Below are 18,353 nucleotides of genomic sequence, written 5' to 3' on the forward strand. Positions count from 1 at the left end.
TTTCCTAAATGTTCTTATTTGTCATCAGGTTCTTGCAATAGCTTCCTTCACAGTAACATTCAGATACAACCTGATCCCAGCATGCCCACTCTCACCATGAAATCTATTAACATCTGCATTACTCCTAAAATAACGTCCTTACTTTTCATCTCCCTTCCTCCAAACCTTCCTGCACAATATTGCCAGTTTAATCTTTCTAAAATATTGCTTTCCAACAGAGACTAGCAGTGATTTGAATCCCACCTACTTTCATATAAGGCAGTCTGTATGTGAGAGAGATTGAGAAGCAATCTTCAGTGCCACAGAGCAACAAGGCCACAGTGATATGTGAAAATTCTAGGTTCTCATCCTCAAATATTAAGATTTTGTAGTTCCACTAGTCATTTCTGTCTAGCCCTAAAGGAACGATGAGAGTGAAGACTATAGAAATATAACATTGGAAGAAAGATGGAACAAATTATTTGACTGAAAATTTGCTTTCCTCCATTTCTCCTTTTTCTTCAAAGTTCTACCAGAGAACTGGCTTCTGACATAGGTTTATCTGATTGTATGATTAAGGCAGTTGACAATGACCATGAGAAGGACTTAATGACCATTACATTCTCATGTGTTTAGAGTTGGAAGAGACCTCACAGATCATCTTAACACAATTAGTAAAACACTGGGCCTAGAGTCAGAAAGACCTAAATTCAAATCTGGCCTAAAATATTTGCTAATTATAAGACACTGAGCAAGTCATCTAATCTCTGTTTACTTTGAGTTCCTCATCTGTATAATGGGGATAATAATAATGTGGTAGAGACATGTAGGGGTAAATTGGAGGAGAGTATAAAAGTGGGGAAACAAATTATAAAGCCATTATTCTACTGCATATGTAAGGTGATCAAGTTCAAGAGCCAATGAGAATGGAAGAAAAAAACATGAAACATCAGAGAAACAATTCAAAAAAATAACAGACAGGACTAGGTTTAATGGTTAGCAATGGGTTTAAAATGTCAAAGCTGGTATTTTGATCCCAACTCCTTCTAGTATAGACATGTTTGAGTTGGCCCAGTCTCCACAGCTGGCTGAGTCCAGATTTTGTGCTCTAAGACAAAGAAATCGAACCCCTTGAGGCATCTCCTATAATTTAGATCTGGAGTTAACTTTCCCAAATAAGAATCCTTCTACTACTCCATGGCACCCTGATCTCTGTCAAAAATCATTCTATCATATCTCACAACCAAGTTCAAGAGCCATTCTGCAGTCTGCCTTCCATTGTGCCATCTGGGCAAAGATCTTGAAAATCTTAGCATCAAAAGTCTTAATACAGCAGTCTTCTGCAGGAAGAAGTCTTGGAATTCTGAGATCTTAGAGCACAAAGAGAGCAACATTTCCTGTGGCCAGATGTTCTATGGGTGAGGAGTTCCTGTGTGCTGGTATCACCAAGTCTCAGAATGATGTGAGTATTTGTAGTTTCATCAAACTTGTTGACTCTACTGGAGAATGGAAGAAACAGGTAGAACAGATGCTTTCACTTCTCTATTTTATGAGGGCAAGGAGAAAGACTTGTAATATTCCTCTGGGGAAAATGGCTTTTTCCTTCATTACTAAATAAGATATGCTATCTAGGATAAGATTAATTTATTTCTAAACTACATCAAATTAATTAATTAATCTAATCTAATCTGGTAGAAATACTACTGTTAGGAGAACAAGCCAAAAACCACTATAAAAAGATTTGCTTTTTATTTTTAATAGTATTTTACTTTTCCAAATACATGCAAAATTGTTTTCAACATCCACCTTTGCAAAACCTTATGTGCCAAATTTCTCTCTCCCTCCCCTATCTCCAAGAAAACAAGCAATTCAATATAAATTAAACATATTCAATTCTTCTAAACATATTTTCACATTCATTATGTTATACAAGACAAATCAGATCAAAGGGGAAAAAACAAACAACTAAAAAAAAGTTAAAATACTGTAATGATCCATATTCAGTCTCCATCATTCTCTCTCTAGGTGTGGATGGCACTTTCCATCACAAGTCTATTGAAAAGTTGGCCTTTTATTTTGTACAATGGACATCGATGAAGATGCAATTTGGTGTTCAATATGATAAGAATCATGATGAATAGTGAAGTTGATTTGGCAGGATTATATTAGATTTCAATAATACACATAATGCTATATTTGCATAGCAAGTCATTGCATGGTACTCTATGAGTGGGAAACTGGAATTGGAGGAGGATGAGGAGGAGTAAGGTCACAATGTTGATTCTGTTTAGTAGCTCCTTATCTTATAATCATGAGATCCTAAGTTTTAGAATTTAAAAAACCTTTGATATCAGCTAGTTTAATACCTTTATTTTATTACCATTAAATAATAATAGCTAACATTTCTCTGGCACTTTAAGGTTTATAGTGCATTGTACATATAGCATCTCATTTGATCTTCACAATAATGCTATGAAGAAGATACCCTTATTATTATGTGGGTTCTGAAATAAATGAACTTTAAACCCTAAAGCCTGAGCAATAAGCACCTTGTAATCCAGGTTTACTGCTGATTCCACACCAGAGTCTGCGCAGGAACAGAGCAGGGAGGAGTCTAAGTAGTAGATGAGTTACAATTCCTGAGATACCAAGCATTTCTAAGCACCTAAATCTATTGTCACCATCTCATTATCTAAGGGTGAGGCAAGATCTAAACCCTTGCATAGACTTCCCTGGGTTGAAAGGGCTTGTGGGTTCTGCCTCAGTAGAGATCTTAAAGTGTAGATTGGATGGTCACTTGTCAACAATGTCATAGAAGTGATTCTTGTTTGGGGTATAAATTGAACTAGACAATCTTTGAGGTCCTCCAATTCTTGGGTTCTGTGGTTTTGATTCAGTCAGCGGCAGACATCAAACACTTGTGATGCAAAAGATAAAGAGAAGAGGACCTTCTAATGAATGGCTAAAATGAACATATATTTGCTCCCTCATTCTACTATTCCAGGACATAGTAAAGATTCGTATTCACTCTATCCATATACTTCAACATTTTAGAGACTATGATTTTATTCTATCTCAGATTTTGTCTTTTTGAGACTATAAAGAGTCCAATTTTTTAAACTGGCTTTTGCTTTAGAAATATTTCATCTTTGTGGAGAAAGTTCTAAGAAGAGATTCCCTAGTGCCATTCCCACTGGTCTGAGTCAGATCCGTTATGATTTTCCCTGCAAAGTCCATGTTCCTATGGATTTCCCTATCTCAGGCAGTAGTGTTTTCTCTGAGGATTATAGCTTAAGAAGAATAGTTACTTAGAGGACAAAAGTTACTTTGCTTTATGTGTGTGTGTAAAGATCTCTGGGTTCTAACATATATAGGATACTATAGGTATTAACTCATTATTTTCCTTAGGCTAGCATAGGTTAGAATGAACATAAAAGTTTTAGCAGCCCCTATCTAGTCCCATCTCCTAGTTAGCACTTATTTCCTCCACCATCAACACTACCACTCCCAATAACAACCAGAGAGCTAGTTAAAAAAGCAGCAAGTTTATTTTTGTATTATCTATAGGTTCACCTTTCAGGCAAAATCCAAGCACAAACCTCACACAATTTCCCTATTTTCTATTCATAAAATATATCTTCCCATTCTTTTATTACATACAGCTCAGAACAAATATTCAATAAAGGTATATGAATATGAACAGACAATTTTCAGATGAAGAAATTAAAAGCATTTCTAGTCATATGAAAAAGTGCTCCAAATCACTATTGATCAGAGAAATGAAAATTAAGACAACTCTGAGGTACCATCACATACTTCTGAGATTGGCTAAGAATATGGGAAAAGATAATGATGAATGTTGGAGGGGATGTGGGAAAATGGACATTGTCGGTGAAGTTGTGAACTGATTCAAACATTCTGGTGAGTAATTTGGAACTATGCCAAATTGTGCATACCCTTTGACTCAGCAGTGTTTCTACTGGGCTTATATCCCAAAGAAATCATTAAGGAAGAAAAAGGACCCACATGTGCAAAAATGTTTGTGGCAGCCCTTTTTGTAGTGGCAAGAAACTAGAAACCTAGTGGATGCCCATCAGTTGAAGAATGGCTGAATAAATTATGGCATATGAATGTTATGGAATATTATTGTTCTGTAAGAAATGACCAGCAATATGATTTCAGAGAGGCCTAGAGAGACTTACATGAACTGATGCTGAGTGAAATGAACAGAGCCAGGAGACCATTGTACACAGCAACAGCAAAATTTTGATCAATTCTGATGGACAAGTCTCTTTTCAACAACGAAGTGATTCAGGCCAGTTCCAATGCTCTTGTGATGAAGAGAGCCATCTGCACTCAGAGAGAGGCCTGTGGGAACTGACTATGGATCACAACATAGTATTTTCACTCTTTTTGTCATTGTTCGCTTACATTTTGTTTTCTTTCTCATTTTTTGTTTTTGATCTGATTTTTCTTGTGTAGTAAGATAATTGTGGGAAAATGTATAAGTTCTATATTAAACATATTACATACATACATATTAAACATATATTGAATTACTTACTGTCTAGGGGAGGGATGGAGGGAAGGCAGGGAAAAAATTTGAATACAAGGCTTTGTAAGGGTGAATGTTGGAAAATTATGTCTATGTTTTGAAAATAAAAAGTTTTAATAAAAATTTTAAAAGAAGACATAATGAAAAACAACAAAAAATTTTTTTAAAAAATAAAGGTATCTTTGTTCTCTCTTAATCCTTTCTCATTTTCCTAAATGTCCTGTTTCTAAAAACAAAAAAAAATACTAATTTGTTCATGTTCCTTATGCCCGTTCCCATGCCATATGTAAAACCAATTACATGTGGATGACTTAATTTCATTTCAGCTAGACTAAGTTAACCACATCATTCCAGAGATATGTTTGGAGGCCACCACTCCCTTGCTCATACCATATACCAAGTATCTACAGACAATGTGTTTTAAATTCAAGAACCTATTGTATTCTCTATCCCTGACAAAAATTTGATTTTTCATACTACTGGATCCCAGTGATTGAGATGAGGGAATCAATGATAATGTAGAATGAGCCATATGGTTTAAATACACCCTATACACCAATCCTCTGATCAATTAGAGAGAATTGAGGTTCATGAATCATTAAGTAGCAATATCCTTTTCATTCATTTCTACATGATAGAAAAGTAATCACCACTGACAGCTTATCAAAGAGAAGAGAGGAAGTAGATAATGCCCTTGGCAACTTAGTTTCAAATATTACCTTCTCCTCATTTTATTCATAAGCTTTAAGTTGGAGAAATTTATGGATCTTTAAACAAAAGAGAATTTTGTCTTTCCTCTAAACAGGAGACCTCTAATATAATACTGAGGATTGAGAGAAGATGAATTGTTTAACCTTATTTACATTATTTTATTAGAATCATAGAACTTCTAATATGGGAATTAGACTCATGCTTTTGTTCTGTCTCTTTAATATACTAATAATAGTCCTGAGGTTAAAAAGGTGATATTGCTCCATTTCATTAATAGTGAAGATAGCACTCAAAGAGATCTCTTAAAACTACGGCCAGTGGTCATTCTACTAAAACGTAATTTTTCTACCATCTGATTGCAAAGTGGAGCTGGTGGTAATTATTGTGCAAAGGATTATGAGAATATTCTAAAAGTTGGTGGAAAAGACCTATAGTTTCTCATTTCAACCTGATTTTCTCTGGTATCCACACACCATAGCCACAATCCTTAGACTATCATTGAAAAACTAGTTCTGAATTTCCTACTTCCAGTTTAAAATTTTCTTTATAAAAGTTTCTTTTCTTTCCATGGTTCTAGACAGAAGCTGTAGATTTCCTCCATTCATTTCTGTTCCATAATTTTTTCCCATAGTTCCCACAGAAACCCAAGAGGATCACACCAAAAGAGAATCAGATCACCACAGTGACAGTTCATTCTATTCAGTTTTGCCATCAGCAGAGAGATTCCTCATGTTCCTTCTGCTCACATACCTGATGACACTCCTGGGAAACATCCTCATCCTCTGCATTGTTGTGTCCTACTCATGCCTCTACATACTCAGGTATTTCTTCTTCTGCAATCTCTCCTTCATAGATATCCTCTTTACCTCTATCATTTCCCCAAAGGTTTTGGCCAATTTAGCCCCTGGGAATAAAACTGTACTTTTTGCTAAGTATATCACCTGATGCTTTTTCTACTTCTTCGGGACAGTAAAGTTTCTTCTACTGACATCCACGTCCTATGACAATACACTGCCATCTATAATCCATCAAGGTATAGCATCATCATGAGTCCTACATGCATTGGATTGATTCTTTTCTCATGTGTGAGTGGTTTCTTGTCTGTTCTCTGTCCCATTACATTTATCTCCAGGTCACCTTTTTGAAGTTCCAGTATCATTAACCACTTTTCTGTGACAGTGGACCTCTATTGTCCTTGGCCATTTATTGAGCTGATAGGTTTCCTGCTATTTTCTCTAGTCATCCTTTGCTCCATAATCCTCACTGGATACTCCTAGATTTGCATCATTATGACCATGTCCTGAATCCTAATAGCCAATGAGAGGAAGAAAGCCTTTAACATATGTGCTTCTTATCTGACCCTTGTTGTGATGGCTGGAAACATCACAGTCTTCATACCCATGTGATTCCCGTCCAGAAAAAAACTTGGTAATCAACAAAATACCCGCAGTGTTGATCCCTATGTGTTGACTTTCCTCAGCCTCTTCATCTACATTCTGCATAATGACATTGTGCTGAGGATTCTTAGGGAGGTATAGGTAGAAATCGAAGCATTTTTAGTGGGAAAGGAAAGAGAACTGCTGAGTAAAATATCTCAAAAAGATAATTGACAAAAAAATTGAATCCTTTTTCTCTTCATTCAAATAAAGACCATTTTCTTTTATTATATAAATTTATGTTGAATATGCAATATAAAATACATTTGATATAACATATATTCATCTACTATATGATTTTCCCTAATGTTTAATGCTGATTAATCATATAAATATGTATAGTCAATTCTATTAATTATTTACATTACAGTCATTTCAATAATACTACTCTCCCTAATAGTTAAAAAATGTACAGAAACATTTAATATTAATTTTAATTAATTATTATTGAATTAATATTAATATACAGAAACATAACATATATATGATATTCTATCCTAATAGCTCCTTATCTATCTGCCATAACATGGAAGAGATTTTTCATGTCTTTTTCTTAGATCACTCACTGCTATTTCATTTACTTAGACTTTCTATTAGGGGAGGGAAGAGAGAAGGGAATAAGCATTTATGAAGCACCTACTATTTGCCAAGAACTAGGCTAAGTATTTTATAAATATTAATTTATTTAATCTTCAAACAATTCTGGGAAGTCAGTGATGTTATTATTCTTATTTTACAGGTGAGGAAACTGAGGCAAACAGAAGTTTAGTGACTTGCCCAGCATTACATGACTTTCAAGTGTCTGAGGCAATATATGAACTTAGGTCTTTCTGATACCAGGCCCAACATTTTATCAATTACTCCTCCTCATTGCCTTTTCTTTCCAATTATCTAGTCATCATATATTGTACATATTATCTTGCCTCTAATTGTTTTATTCTATATCATTCAAACAAATCTTATATTTCTCTGGATTCTTCATATCCCTTACTCTACAATTTTATTCAAATTATATTCCTATGATATCATTTTTAAAATTCATTCTCTACTCAATGGATGTGCTGTCACAGTTTTGTGCCAGCACAAAGAGTGCTGCTATAACAAACAACTTTGAAAGATTTTAGGACTCTGATAACTGAGAAGACTGACAGAATTTTAGAAGACTCATGAAGAAACAATTCACTCACTTCCCTCTGCCTCTCACCTTCTGAAAGGTGATAGAATCAGGTGTAAATTATGACATGATTTTCTTTTTGCTTGACAATCCATATCTGTTAAGAATTTATTTTTCATTCTTTCTCAATAGGATGAGCAAGGGAGTAATGAAATGAAATGGAGAAATGAAAGGGGAAAAAGATTTTCAGTGATTGAAAGACAAATTAAATAATCTTGGAAGGGGAGCCAGGTTCAGGCAGAAAGACCTGTTCAAGTCCAGCTTTTTACGTATATTGGCTATGTGACCCTGTACAAGTCACTCAATTTCTTAGTGTCTCCAGTCAAATCTTTAAGACTAAAAATTATGAATTACCCCATCTGCATTAGTTTAGGAAATCTCCTCAACAGGAGTTCCCCACACCTATGAAATCATAGGTGTAGATCAAATCAATAAATAATTTTATTTTAACAACAGCAAGCACTAAATGTTTAAAAACATAACTATATTGCAATATCCTTCTACGGAATTTTTAAAAGTACACATATGCTTTTCCAGATTTCTCTAAAACTATTTTTCATCATTTTTATGGAACAATAGTATGCCATTACAGTCTTATAGATAACATTTTCTATTTTAAAATGAAAAAATGCCTTCACAAATGAGGGACACATTCAGCTATCTACTGAATAAGGAAAACTCAAAGGAACCTGTCTCATGAGTTCCAACCTCAGGTCCCAATAGGTTTGAAAAGGATTTCAATCATCAAAACAGGTCTATGGATCAGATTGTCAGATAAACAAAGGACTAACTAAGAACAAGAGACTTTATTAATAACTGAGAGGGAAGTATCCAAAGAGAGTCCCACATGGATGGACAATCTTGGGGTTCTTATAATATAGCAAAAGGGGGCTAAGTAGCAGGAAGGAAAGGAGAAAAGCAACTGTGAAAAGTCTCAAGGAATTAACAAAAATTAGGTTTGTTCCTGTGGAAAAATAAATTCCTTTATAGTTAGTAATCTTTAAAATAGTGGAAATCTCCTTAAAGATAGAATCAGTCTGCTAAGTGAAATGAGCAGAACCAGGAGACAGAAACAATAAGATTATATGATGATCAATTCTGATGGATGTGACTCTTTCCAACAATGAGATGACTGAGGCAATTTCCAAAAATCTTGTGATGAAGAGAGCCATCTATATCCAGAGAGAGGACTGTGGGGACTGAGTGTGAATCACAACATAGCATTTTCACTCTTTTTGTTGTTGTTTGCTTGCATTTTGTTATCTTTCTCATTTTTTTCCCTTTTGATCTGATTTTTCTTGTGCAGCAAGATAATTATATATATATAGGATTTAATATATTTTAACCTGTTTAACATATTTTAGATTACTAACCATCTAGGGAGGAGTGAGAAAAAGAAGGGGAAAATTTGGAATACAAGGTTTTGTAAGGGTCAATGTTGAAAAATTATCCACGCATATGTTTTGAAGATATAAAAAACTTTAATAAAAAAAGATAGAATCAGTCTTGATCTTCTTGTAAATATCCTTGAGAATGGAAATAGATATAGAATGAGGGTGTCTCTTAGCTCTAGCTCTGTGGAGTTTTATTTATCTGTGAAGAAATTTTGTTGATATTGTTGCTAGACAGCCACATCTGATTCTTTGTGACCCCATGAACCATAGCATACCAGGCTCCTCTAACTCCATTATTTCTTGAAGCTTGTTCAAGTTCATATTCATTATTTCTATGATACTATCTATCCATCTCAGTCTCTACTGTCTTTTTTTCCTTTTGTCTTCAATCTTTCCCAACATTAGGCTCTTTTCCAACAAGTCCCATCTTATATACCAAAGTATTTAAGCATCAGCTTCAATATTTGAACTTTCAATGAATAGTCTGAATTAATTCCTTTAAGTACTGATTGATTTGACCTTGTTATTGTCCAGGGGACCCTCAAAAGTCTTCTGCAGCACTGCAATGAAAAAGCAGCGATTCTTCAGCACTCACTTTTCCTTATAATCCAACTCTCAGTTATACATTGTTGCTGAAAAAAACATGTTTTCCCAAAAGTCACAGTGCTCAGATACATCTTCCTCCACAACTCTTTCAGCTGTAATATTTCATGAGTCTGTAAAACTGAGTGGGAACAAATACAAGTGTATGCTGCTTTGAGAACATGGCAAATGCAAAAATCCAAATTTACAAATAAAATAAATTGGGGGAGATTATGAAAAGTTATACTGCACAATATGTTCAATAATCAAATTAACAAGCATTTACTTGCTAAGAATGTCAGATTCTGTGTTAGATGCTAGTATTCAAACACAAATATGAAGCAGTGCTAATTCTCAAGGAGCTTTCAGTCTATCAGGAACACAGCATGTGCCTCACATACACACCTAAGCAGTTACAGAATAGAGCATATACATAAAATAAGAAAGAGGCCATTTGGCAAGATGGAAAGAGGCACTAAGAGATAGCAAGAGGGACATTCAGGAAAGATCTCATGTAGGAGGTAAAGTCTGTGCTGAACTTTGAAGAAAACTAAAGGATGTTAAGTGGAGAAGGCTCTGACACAAAATTGATTTGCATGGGCTACAGGAAAATGGAAAATGATATTTCTCATTCTAGGTAAATTAAGAGTTTAAAGTTTAGCATGAAACAAATAGTAGGAGGAAAAATGTTCAAAAAATAGGCAAATGCTTCAGAGATTTTCTCGCTAAACAATCAGAGACAGTTAGCTGTGATCTAAATCTCCAAAGTTCAAAAATATCCTCAGGATAAAAAGTTTTTTAAAGCATTTTTTTCTAATTATATGTAAAGACAATTTTTAACAATCATTTTTTATTTCAAATTTCAAATTATCTCCCTCTTTTTCTTATCACTCTTGTCCTAAGACAGGAAGCAATTTAATATAGATTATGTATGTGCAATCATAATGTACAATCATATTAATCATATTATGAAAGACACAGACCAAAAAAAGGACCATTAAAAAGTGAAAAAATTATACTTTAGCCTGCATTTAGGCTCTATTAATTCTTTCTCTGAATGTCAATAACATTTTCTGTCATGAATCCTTTAGACCTATTCTGGATCTGGATTGTATTGTTGAGAATAGCTAAGTTATTCATAGTTGCTCATTGCACAATGTTGCTAATACTATATGGGATGTTTTGGGTTCTTCTCATTTCACTTTGTATCAGTGCAGATAAGTTTTGCCAGGTTTTTCTGAAATTTGTCTGCTTATCATTTCTTATAATACCACAGTATTTCATTATATACACATACCACAACTTTTTTAACCATTCCCCAATTGATGGGAATCCCATCAATTTCAAATTCCTTGCCACCACCAAAAAAAGAGCTGCTATACATAATTTTATCCATGTAGATCTTGTTCCCTTTTTTGCAATCTTTCTGAGATACAGATATAGTAGTAGTATTACAGGATCAAAAGGTATGCACAGTTTGATTGCCATTTGAGCAAAGTTCCACATTCCTCTCCAGAACAATTCCATCAATAGTGCATTAGTGACCCAATTTTGCCACATCTTCTCCAACATTTATCATTTTCTTTTTCTCTCACATTATCCAAACTGATAGATATCAGGTGGTAATTTGCATTTCTCTAATCAATAATGATTTAGGACATTTCTTCATGTGACTATAGATAGCTTTGATTTCTTCATCTGTTTTGGAGCTGAGTGTCTAATAGCCTCAGCAACAACTCAGCAAAGAAACACATCATAGTTGAAGGCAACTAGTAAGCCCCAATACAGAGTAGCAGAGAAGCAGAAATACCTAACAGAGAACAGATAAACCCAGGAAAGAATATCACACTGCAAAGAAGTAGCAGCAGAATGTCATCATAAGAAGTACTGGGGGATCTTCAGCATAAACCTGAACTGTCCCAACTACAAATCTTCCTAAAGCCATGCATGTTCCTTCTATGTATGATACTTTATGCATTTTCCCTGACCATCTATGTTTCCTGAATATTTCACAATTAAACTTAAATCTCTAAGATTTAAAAAAAAAAAACTCTTTTTTATTCTTTCTCCTTCTTGGATGAAATGTGAAGAGGTATTTCTCAGCAGAATAAGAAGATTACTTTGAACTTATTTCCATTCTCCATCAACAGCTCTACTTGGCTTCCTCCAGGGAACATCATGACCCATGTGTCTTGAACCCAGCAAGATAAGTTGATCATCTGAAATCTCAACCCCATGAAGAATAACTCAGTTTGGGATGTTCTCAGTTGCCTTTCCCCTCTGATTGGGAGCTGGAGGATAGAGCACTAAACTCCTCCCAAAACCTTCTATTATAGAGGACTCACAAAATTCCAGGTGACTCCATTCTCCACCAGCAGCTCTGCTTGTCTCCACCTCTAGAGAAAAACATGATCTAGCACCAGGTACCCCTTTTTGTCCCTTCTCCTCAAGTTTTCAATTTCCTTCTGTGTTGTTTTCCTCCATTACATTGTTGCCTCTTTAGGGTAGGAACTATCTCTTTGTCTTATTTGCATCTTAATTGGGTTTAGCACAATGCTGAGATATGAATGATCAATAGCAATGAGAACATCTCACAGACTTAAGAGTTGGAAGAAACCTTAAAGGTTATCTTGAAAGCACAGAGTCTAAAGATGGGCCTAGAGTTGAGAAGACTTGACCTTAAACACTTCCTAGCTCTGTATCAAATCACTTAACTTCAATTTGCCTCGGTTTCCTCCTCTGTTAAATGGAGATAATAATAGCACCCATCTCCCAACATTGTTGTAAGGATCAAAGGAGATAATGATTGTAAAGTGCTAGCACAGTACCTGGCACATAGTATGTGCTATGTAGATTTTATTTATTATTAGTGTAACTCTCCCGAGGGAAAGCAAAGGGACCAATGGATAATATTGGGTTTGGAGTCAAGAATTCTGTCTAAACCTGATGCTGAGCAAAACAAATAGAATCAGGAATATATTGTACACAATAATAGGAAGATTGTGTGATGATCAATTATAAAAGATTTGGTTCTTCTCAGCAGTTCAGTGATCCAAGGCAATTCCAATAAACTTTGGACAGAAAACTCCATCTGCATCCAGAGAGAGAACTATGGAGACTGAATATAAATCAACACATACTGTATTCACTTTTTTTTTCTTGTTTTTTCCTCTTGTGGTTTTTCCCTTTTGTTCTGATTTTTATCTCCCAACATGATTCATAAATAAATGTGTATTTTTTAAAATGAATGTACATGTATAACCAGGAAAAAAAGAAAACAAAAAAAGGGGGGAAAGAATTCAGTCTGGCTCACTTTTTGGGTTGTTGTAGAGCAAGCATGTCAGGAGAGCTAAGAGAAAATGTTGAATCTCACACCACCATCCTGATGGTTGTTAGGAATTTTTTATGAGTGGAAAGGCAATGTCTGAAACTCATGGAAACTCTGCTTTGTAGTTTGGAGTGTGTGTGTGTGTGTGTGTGTGTGTGTGTGTGTGTGTGGGAGAGAGAGAGAGAGAGAGAGAGAGAGAGAGATTCTCTCTCTGCCCCTTGCCTCAATGGATACTCAGTCTTTGAATTATGGTACCAAAATAAGAAAAAGAGAGAGAGAGAGAGAGAGAGAGAGAGAGAGAGATTGAGAGATTTTCTCTCTGCCCCTTGTCTCAATGGATACTCAGTCTTTGAATTATGGTACCAGAATAAGAGGAAACCTATAGATATCACACACATAGACTTTATGTCAGTGTTTATAAACTACTTTCAAACCAGTTAGCTTCACAATAACCTTGTGAAACAAGTAAGGCAGAGATCATTGTCCTTACCTTACAGATGAAAAAACTTAGACTCAAAGGGATTAAATAACTTGCTTTAAATCATAGCCACAGATACTAAAGGTGAGATTTAAACTGACTGACTCCAGGTTCTGGGCTTGTTTTCCCTCTGATACACCAGTTGCTTTTCTGTTCCCCTTTCCCAGTGAGAGAGAAGACTGAATTTGACTATTGGGCTTTTGTCGGTTAGTCTTCATATCCCTGAAGGAAAGGGAGAATCTAGGGATTTACAAGATAGACAATCTTTCTGTCCAACAAGTACATGACTTTACATACAATCTCCTCATCTCTTACCTGGCTATACTACTTTGGGACTTCTCTGATTTCTCCATCATAGCCCAGGAAGCTGATGACAGGGAGAACCTCATCATTCTACAAGATCCCATTACTTTCCATGCTGCACCTCATTACTACCCTCTTCTCCATTAACTGAAGGGCGGAGCCACGAACTTCCAAACCTCCATTTAAGGAAGGAGTTCAACTCAAAACATCTCCTCATTTCTCACTTGACTGCTCTAATTCTGAAACTTTTCTGAATTTACCATATACTCTTTTCCCTATCCTTTTTCATCTTCCTATTCTGTTATCCCCAGTGAGACTATAAGTTACTTGATAGCAGAAAATGGGCACATTGTTGAATCAATAACAAAGAAATAAATTATTTTATGTAATATAAATTTGACTCTTTTGCCACTTAACATAATTGTTTAAGTTAACTTTAACAAAGTAATGACAAGCTTAATTATTTCTTTATAGATTTTCCTTACCCTCTACTTTGTTTTCTATAATATTTTCAAATTGCTACTGTTATTATTACATTGGTGTAATGCATGTGCTTGCTGTTGTTTTGATTTCTCTTTTGTGACTACATCACTTCCCATAAATTTTTCCATATCATTTTATATTCTTCATACTTATTATTTTTTTATTGGGGAAGAAATTATTTAGACTTAGAGATAGAAGGGACTTCATCTAGTCCAAATTTATTTTATAGATGAAGAAACTGAATCATAGTTAAATAAGTTGCTTGAGGTCACATAGATATATAACCGGGATTTGAACCCAAATTCTTTGACTCTATGGTTCATTCAATTTCCTTTATACCACACTGCTAGTGGTACAATGTTTCATTACATTTATGCATCCCAATTTGTTCAACCACTCTTTAAATAATTAGATACAGGGACTGTTTTCAGTTTTGTCATTACAAAGAATGCTGGTAAGATATCTTTGCTGAAAGTTATTTTTCTTATCAATAACATCAGTGGGTTATAAACTGTATCACTGGGTCAAAGAGTATGAAGGGTTTTGTAAGACATTTCTCAAGAAGAGTATAAGTGAATCAACTCTAATTCATAAGGCATAGCCAAAGACGGCCTAACTTTAAGGTTTCTATATGGTCCCACAGATGATACATGATTCAAGGACTGACCTACCATAGGTTAGCATACCCTTATAATAGATTTTGTTATTTTTCAGTTGTGTTCAACTCTGTCACCTCATTTGAAGTTTTCTTAGCAAAGATACTAGAGTAGTTTGTTATTTCCTTCTTCAATTCATTTTTTAGATGAGAAAACTGAGGTAAACAGGGTTAAGTGACTTGCCAGAATCAAACAGCTAGGAAGTGTCTGAGGGCAGCTTTGAACTCAGGAAACTGAGTCTTCCTGATTGCAGACCTGGACCTCTATTTACTGAGCCACCTAGCTGCTCCCCTATCACATATACAAATAGCTATGATATAAAAAAGAGTATGGACTAAGTAGAATAATGTCAAATTCTATAAGATTTGAAAGAAGAAGAATAACAAATACTGGTTAGAGGGTTGTCATGAGAGGCTTCCTTGAAGAGGTAAAATTTGAGCTCAGCAAACATGGGTCTAATATTCGGAGATGGAAATAAGGAGCAGGAGTGATATGAGCAAAAACTAAGTGGATGAAAAGAATGGGGCATGTTCAGAGAATGTTAAGAAGTTCACTTTGCTTAAGTGCATAGTAGGTGAGAGAGAGAGTATGGTGGATAACCAATGATAAGGTTGGGAATGTAGCCTTCAACCAAATTATTAAAGGCCTTAAATGTCAAGGTGAGGAGTTTTGACTTTATTCTGGTCAAATTGAGATAGAAATGGGAACCATTTGATTCATAAAGATCCCTATGGGCACATATTGACTTAGAAAGGCACTTATTAATATTATTTTATTGCATTTTTATTTCATTAAATACTTCCCAACTGTATTTTATTCAATGTCATTCAATATTGAGGAGCATTGGAGGCCTTGTATTTGTCACCTCTATTGTAGGTGATGTGGAATGATTGAAGGTCTCTAAGTAGAGGAGAAGTGATCTGAGCTATACTCAAGATGATACATCTGAATTGGAGGGACAAGGAGAACCCAGAGTCAGAGGCATGGTTCAAAGGAAATGAAAATGACAAATGTTGGAGAGACTATGGGGGAAATAGAATATGTGGAATGAGGACAAAAGAGAACCCAGGTCAAAGCTTTAAGGGCAGGAAATAAATAATGAATCATTAAAGGGAACTGAAAAGGAATAGTCACATAGGAAAAGAATCAGGAGAGAGTTATTCCATGGAAGTCAATGGGAGAGAGAGTATCCAAAAGATGGGAATAGTCAATAGTGTCAAAAAGTGCAAAAAGGTCAAGAAAGATGAAAACTGGCAAAAATGTCATTGGATTTAGCATTTCAGAGATGGTTGATAACTTTTGAGATAGCAGTTTCAGTTGAATGGTGGGGTCAAAAGTAACGCAATGCACGGAAAAACGGATGATGAAGAACTAGAGGCAAAAAGATGAAACAGAAAAAAAGGAGAAAAATAGAATGATAGTATGAAGTGATAATAAATGCCTTTTTAAGGATGAAGGAAAACCTGAATATATTATAGATAGTAGAGAAAGAACCAATGGGAAAAAAAAAAGATTAATGATAAGGAAAAGAGAAGGAATGATCACTAAGAGTATCTTCCTGAGGACATTTGAGGGGATGTGATCAAAGACATAAGTGGAGAGATTAGTGTTGTCTAAGAGAAGAACCATCTTTTCCTTGAAGGGAATTGGTAAAGTTATATAGAGAGTTTTAAGATGGAAAAAATACGAAGTGAGGGAACTCAAGATGGACTTAAAGGAAGTCAATAAAATAAATATATGGACTCAACAAGATGTCATTAGGATATAGGTCATGCAGTAATCATCAAAGGAAGTAGGTGGTTGTGGTTGGTGATTAAGGGGGTCCCTGAGCAAACATATATAAATTTAACATACCCACCACTAAGATATGCTGTCTTTCCAGGAAACCTACCTTAGATATTGCAGAGAACCTTCTGACACTTGTTAAACGTCATAATAACTATCCAGTTTTGCTGATTCATGTGAGGACATGCTAAAAGAAGGCACTTAGAAAACATTACTAGAAATAATGAAGTGCGAGGCAAGAACCTGGGATACAAGTGGTGTTTTTATCACTTTCTAATTGAAGAATGAGAATTTCAGAGGAGAAAATTAATTGAGGAAATAAATAACTGGTTAAGAAATGATGTATAAGAACAAACTGTAGATTCCAATACCATGACTTAAAAATATAGAATAATGGAAAGATTTTAAGATTATACATTTAGATTTAGAAGGAATGTTAGACGCAATCTAAGTCCAACCTCATTTTTCAGATGATGCTGTTATTGTTCATCCGTTGTTTTTGAAGAAGATCAATGAAATCAAGGAGGTGATGGCCTGAGTTACATCAGTTAGATTTAAGCTAGGCAGAATTGCACAAAGTTGTCAGCCTCACTCTCTCTTCCAGAGTCATTAAAGTTCAGTGGCAAGACAAAGTCAAGATGACTAGTACTAGTCCAGAATATAGTAGATGACCTTGCTGTCTTCAGTGAAGCATCTGCTTCAGTTAACTTCATGACCATTGGGACAAATTGCTTTCATCCTCCCATTCTGGAAGGGAAGTCTTCACATGCTTGGGGTGGCCATCCCCCCACCTCACTTGTTGGTTACCTTCCATCTGGTTTAGCCTATCTGATAAGGTGGTTTTACCAAGGCAGGACCATCATACATACTACAGTTTCTCGGAGCCACAAATGAGCAGCCCTGAAAAGGGCTCTGCAAGCCCCTTACTCCAGAGAAACATTAACTTCGTGAACACCTTATACACCCTGATCAGCAAGGTGGCACAAGTTAATAACAACAATAACAAACTCAGCTGTAGGCTTTTTGCAAATGATGAAACTGAGGGTTAAAGATTTAAGTGATTTGCAAAGTCATAGAATTAGTAAGTGGCATTTGTGGGGCTTGAAGCCAGATCTTCTGATACAAATCTAGCACACTTTGCATTGTTCTATGCTAACTCTCTAGGTGTGGGTTAGACAATAGTATCATCAGATAGATTAGAAAATTAGTTTAATGACAAGACTCAAATTTACTCACATATTCATGTTAGTTTTGGGAGAGGACTCCAGGGGCAAGTGTTATTATGGGTGTGTGCTTCACAGTGTAATGTTTATTTTATCAGTAACTTGGATGAAGGTAAGGATATCATGTTTTCAAATATACAGGTGACAAAATTGGAACATGTCCATCTGACATGTTGGACAACTGGATTATAATTCCCAAAAAAAATTCTTCCTGGGGGAGAGACAAAACAGTGCCATGAATAGGAAGTTAAGAGATCTTGAGCTGG

The 18,353-nt window shown here is 35.3% G+C and overlaps 1 pseudogene; it reads left to right on the forward strand.

The window, feature by feature from the left end:
• The first annotated feature begins 1,393 nt into the window (after positions 1-1,393).
• LOC127546865 (olfactory receptor 6J1-like) lies at positions 1,394-6,855 on the forward strand (annotated as a pseudogene).
• Positions 6,856-18,353: the final 11,498 nt, after the last annotated feature.

The sequence above is a fragment of the Antechinus flavipes genome, chromosome 2 (assembly GCF_016432865.1).
Source record: "Antechinus flavipes isolate AdamAnt ecotype Samford, QLD, Australia chromosome 2, AdamAnt_v2, whole genome shotgun sequence".
NCBI classification, from domain to species: Eukaryota; Metazoa; Chordata; class Mammalia; order Dasyuromorphia; family Dasyuridae; genus Antechinus; species Antechinus flavipes.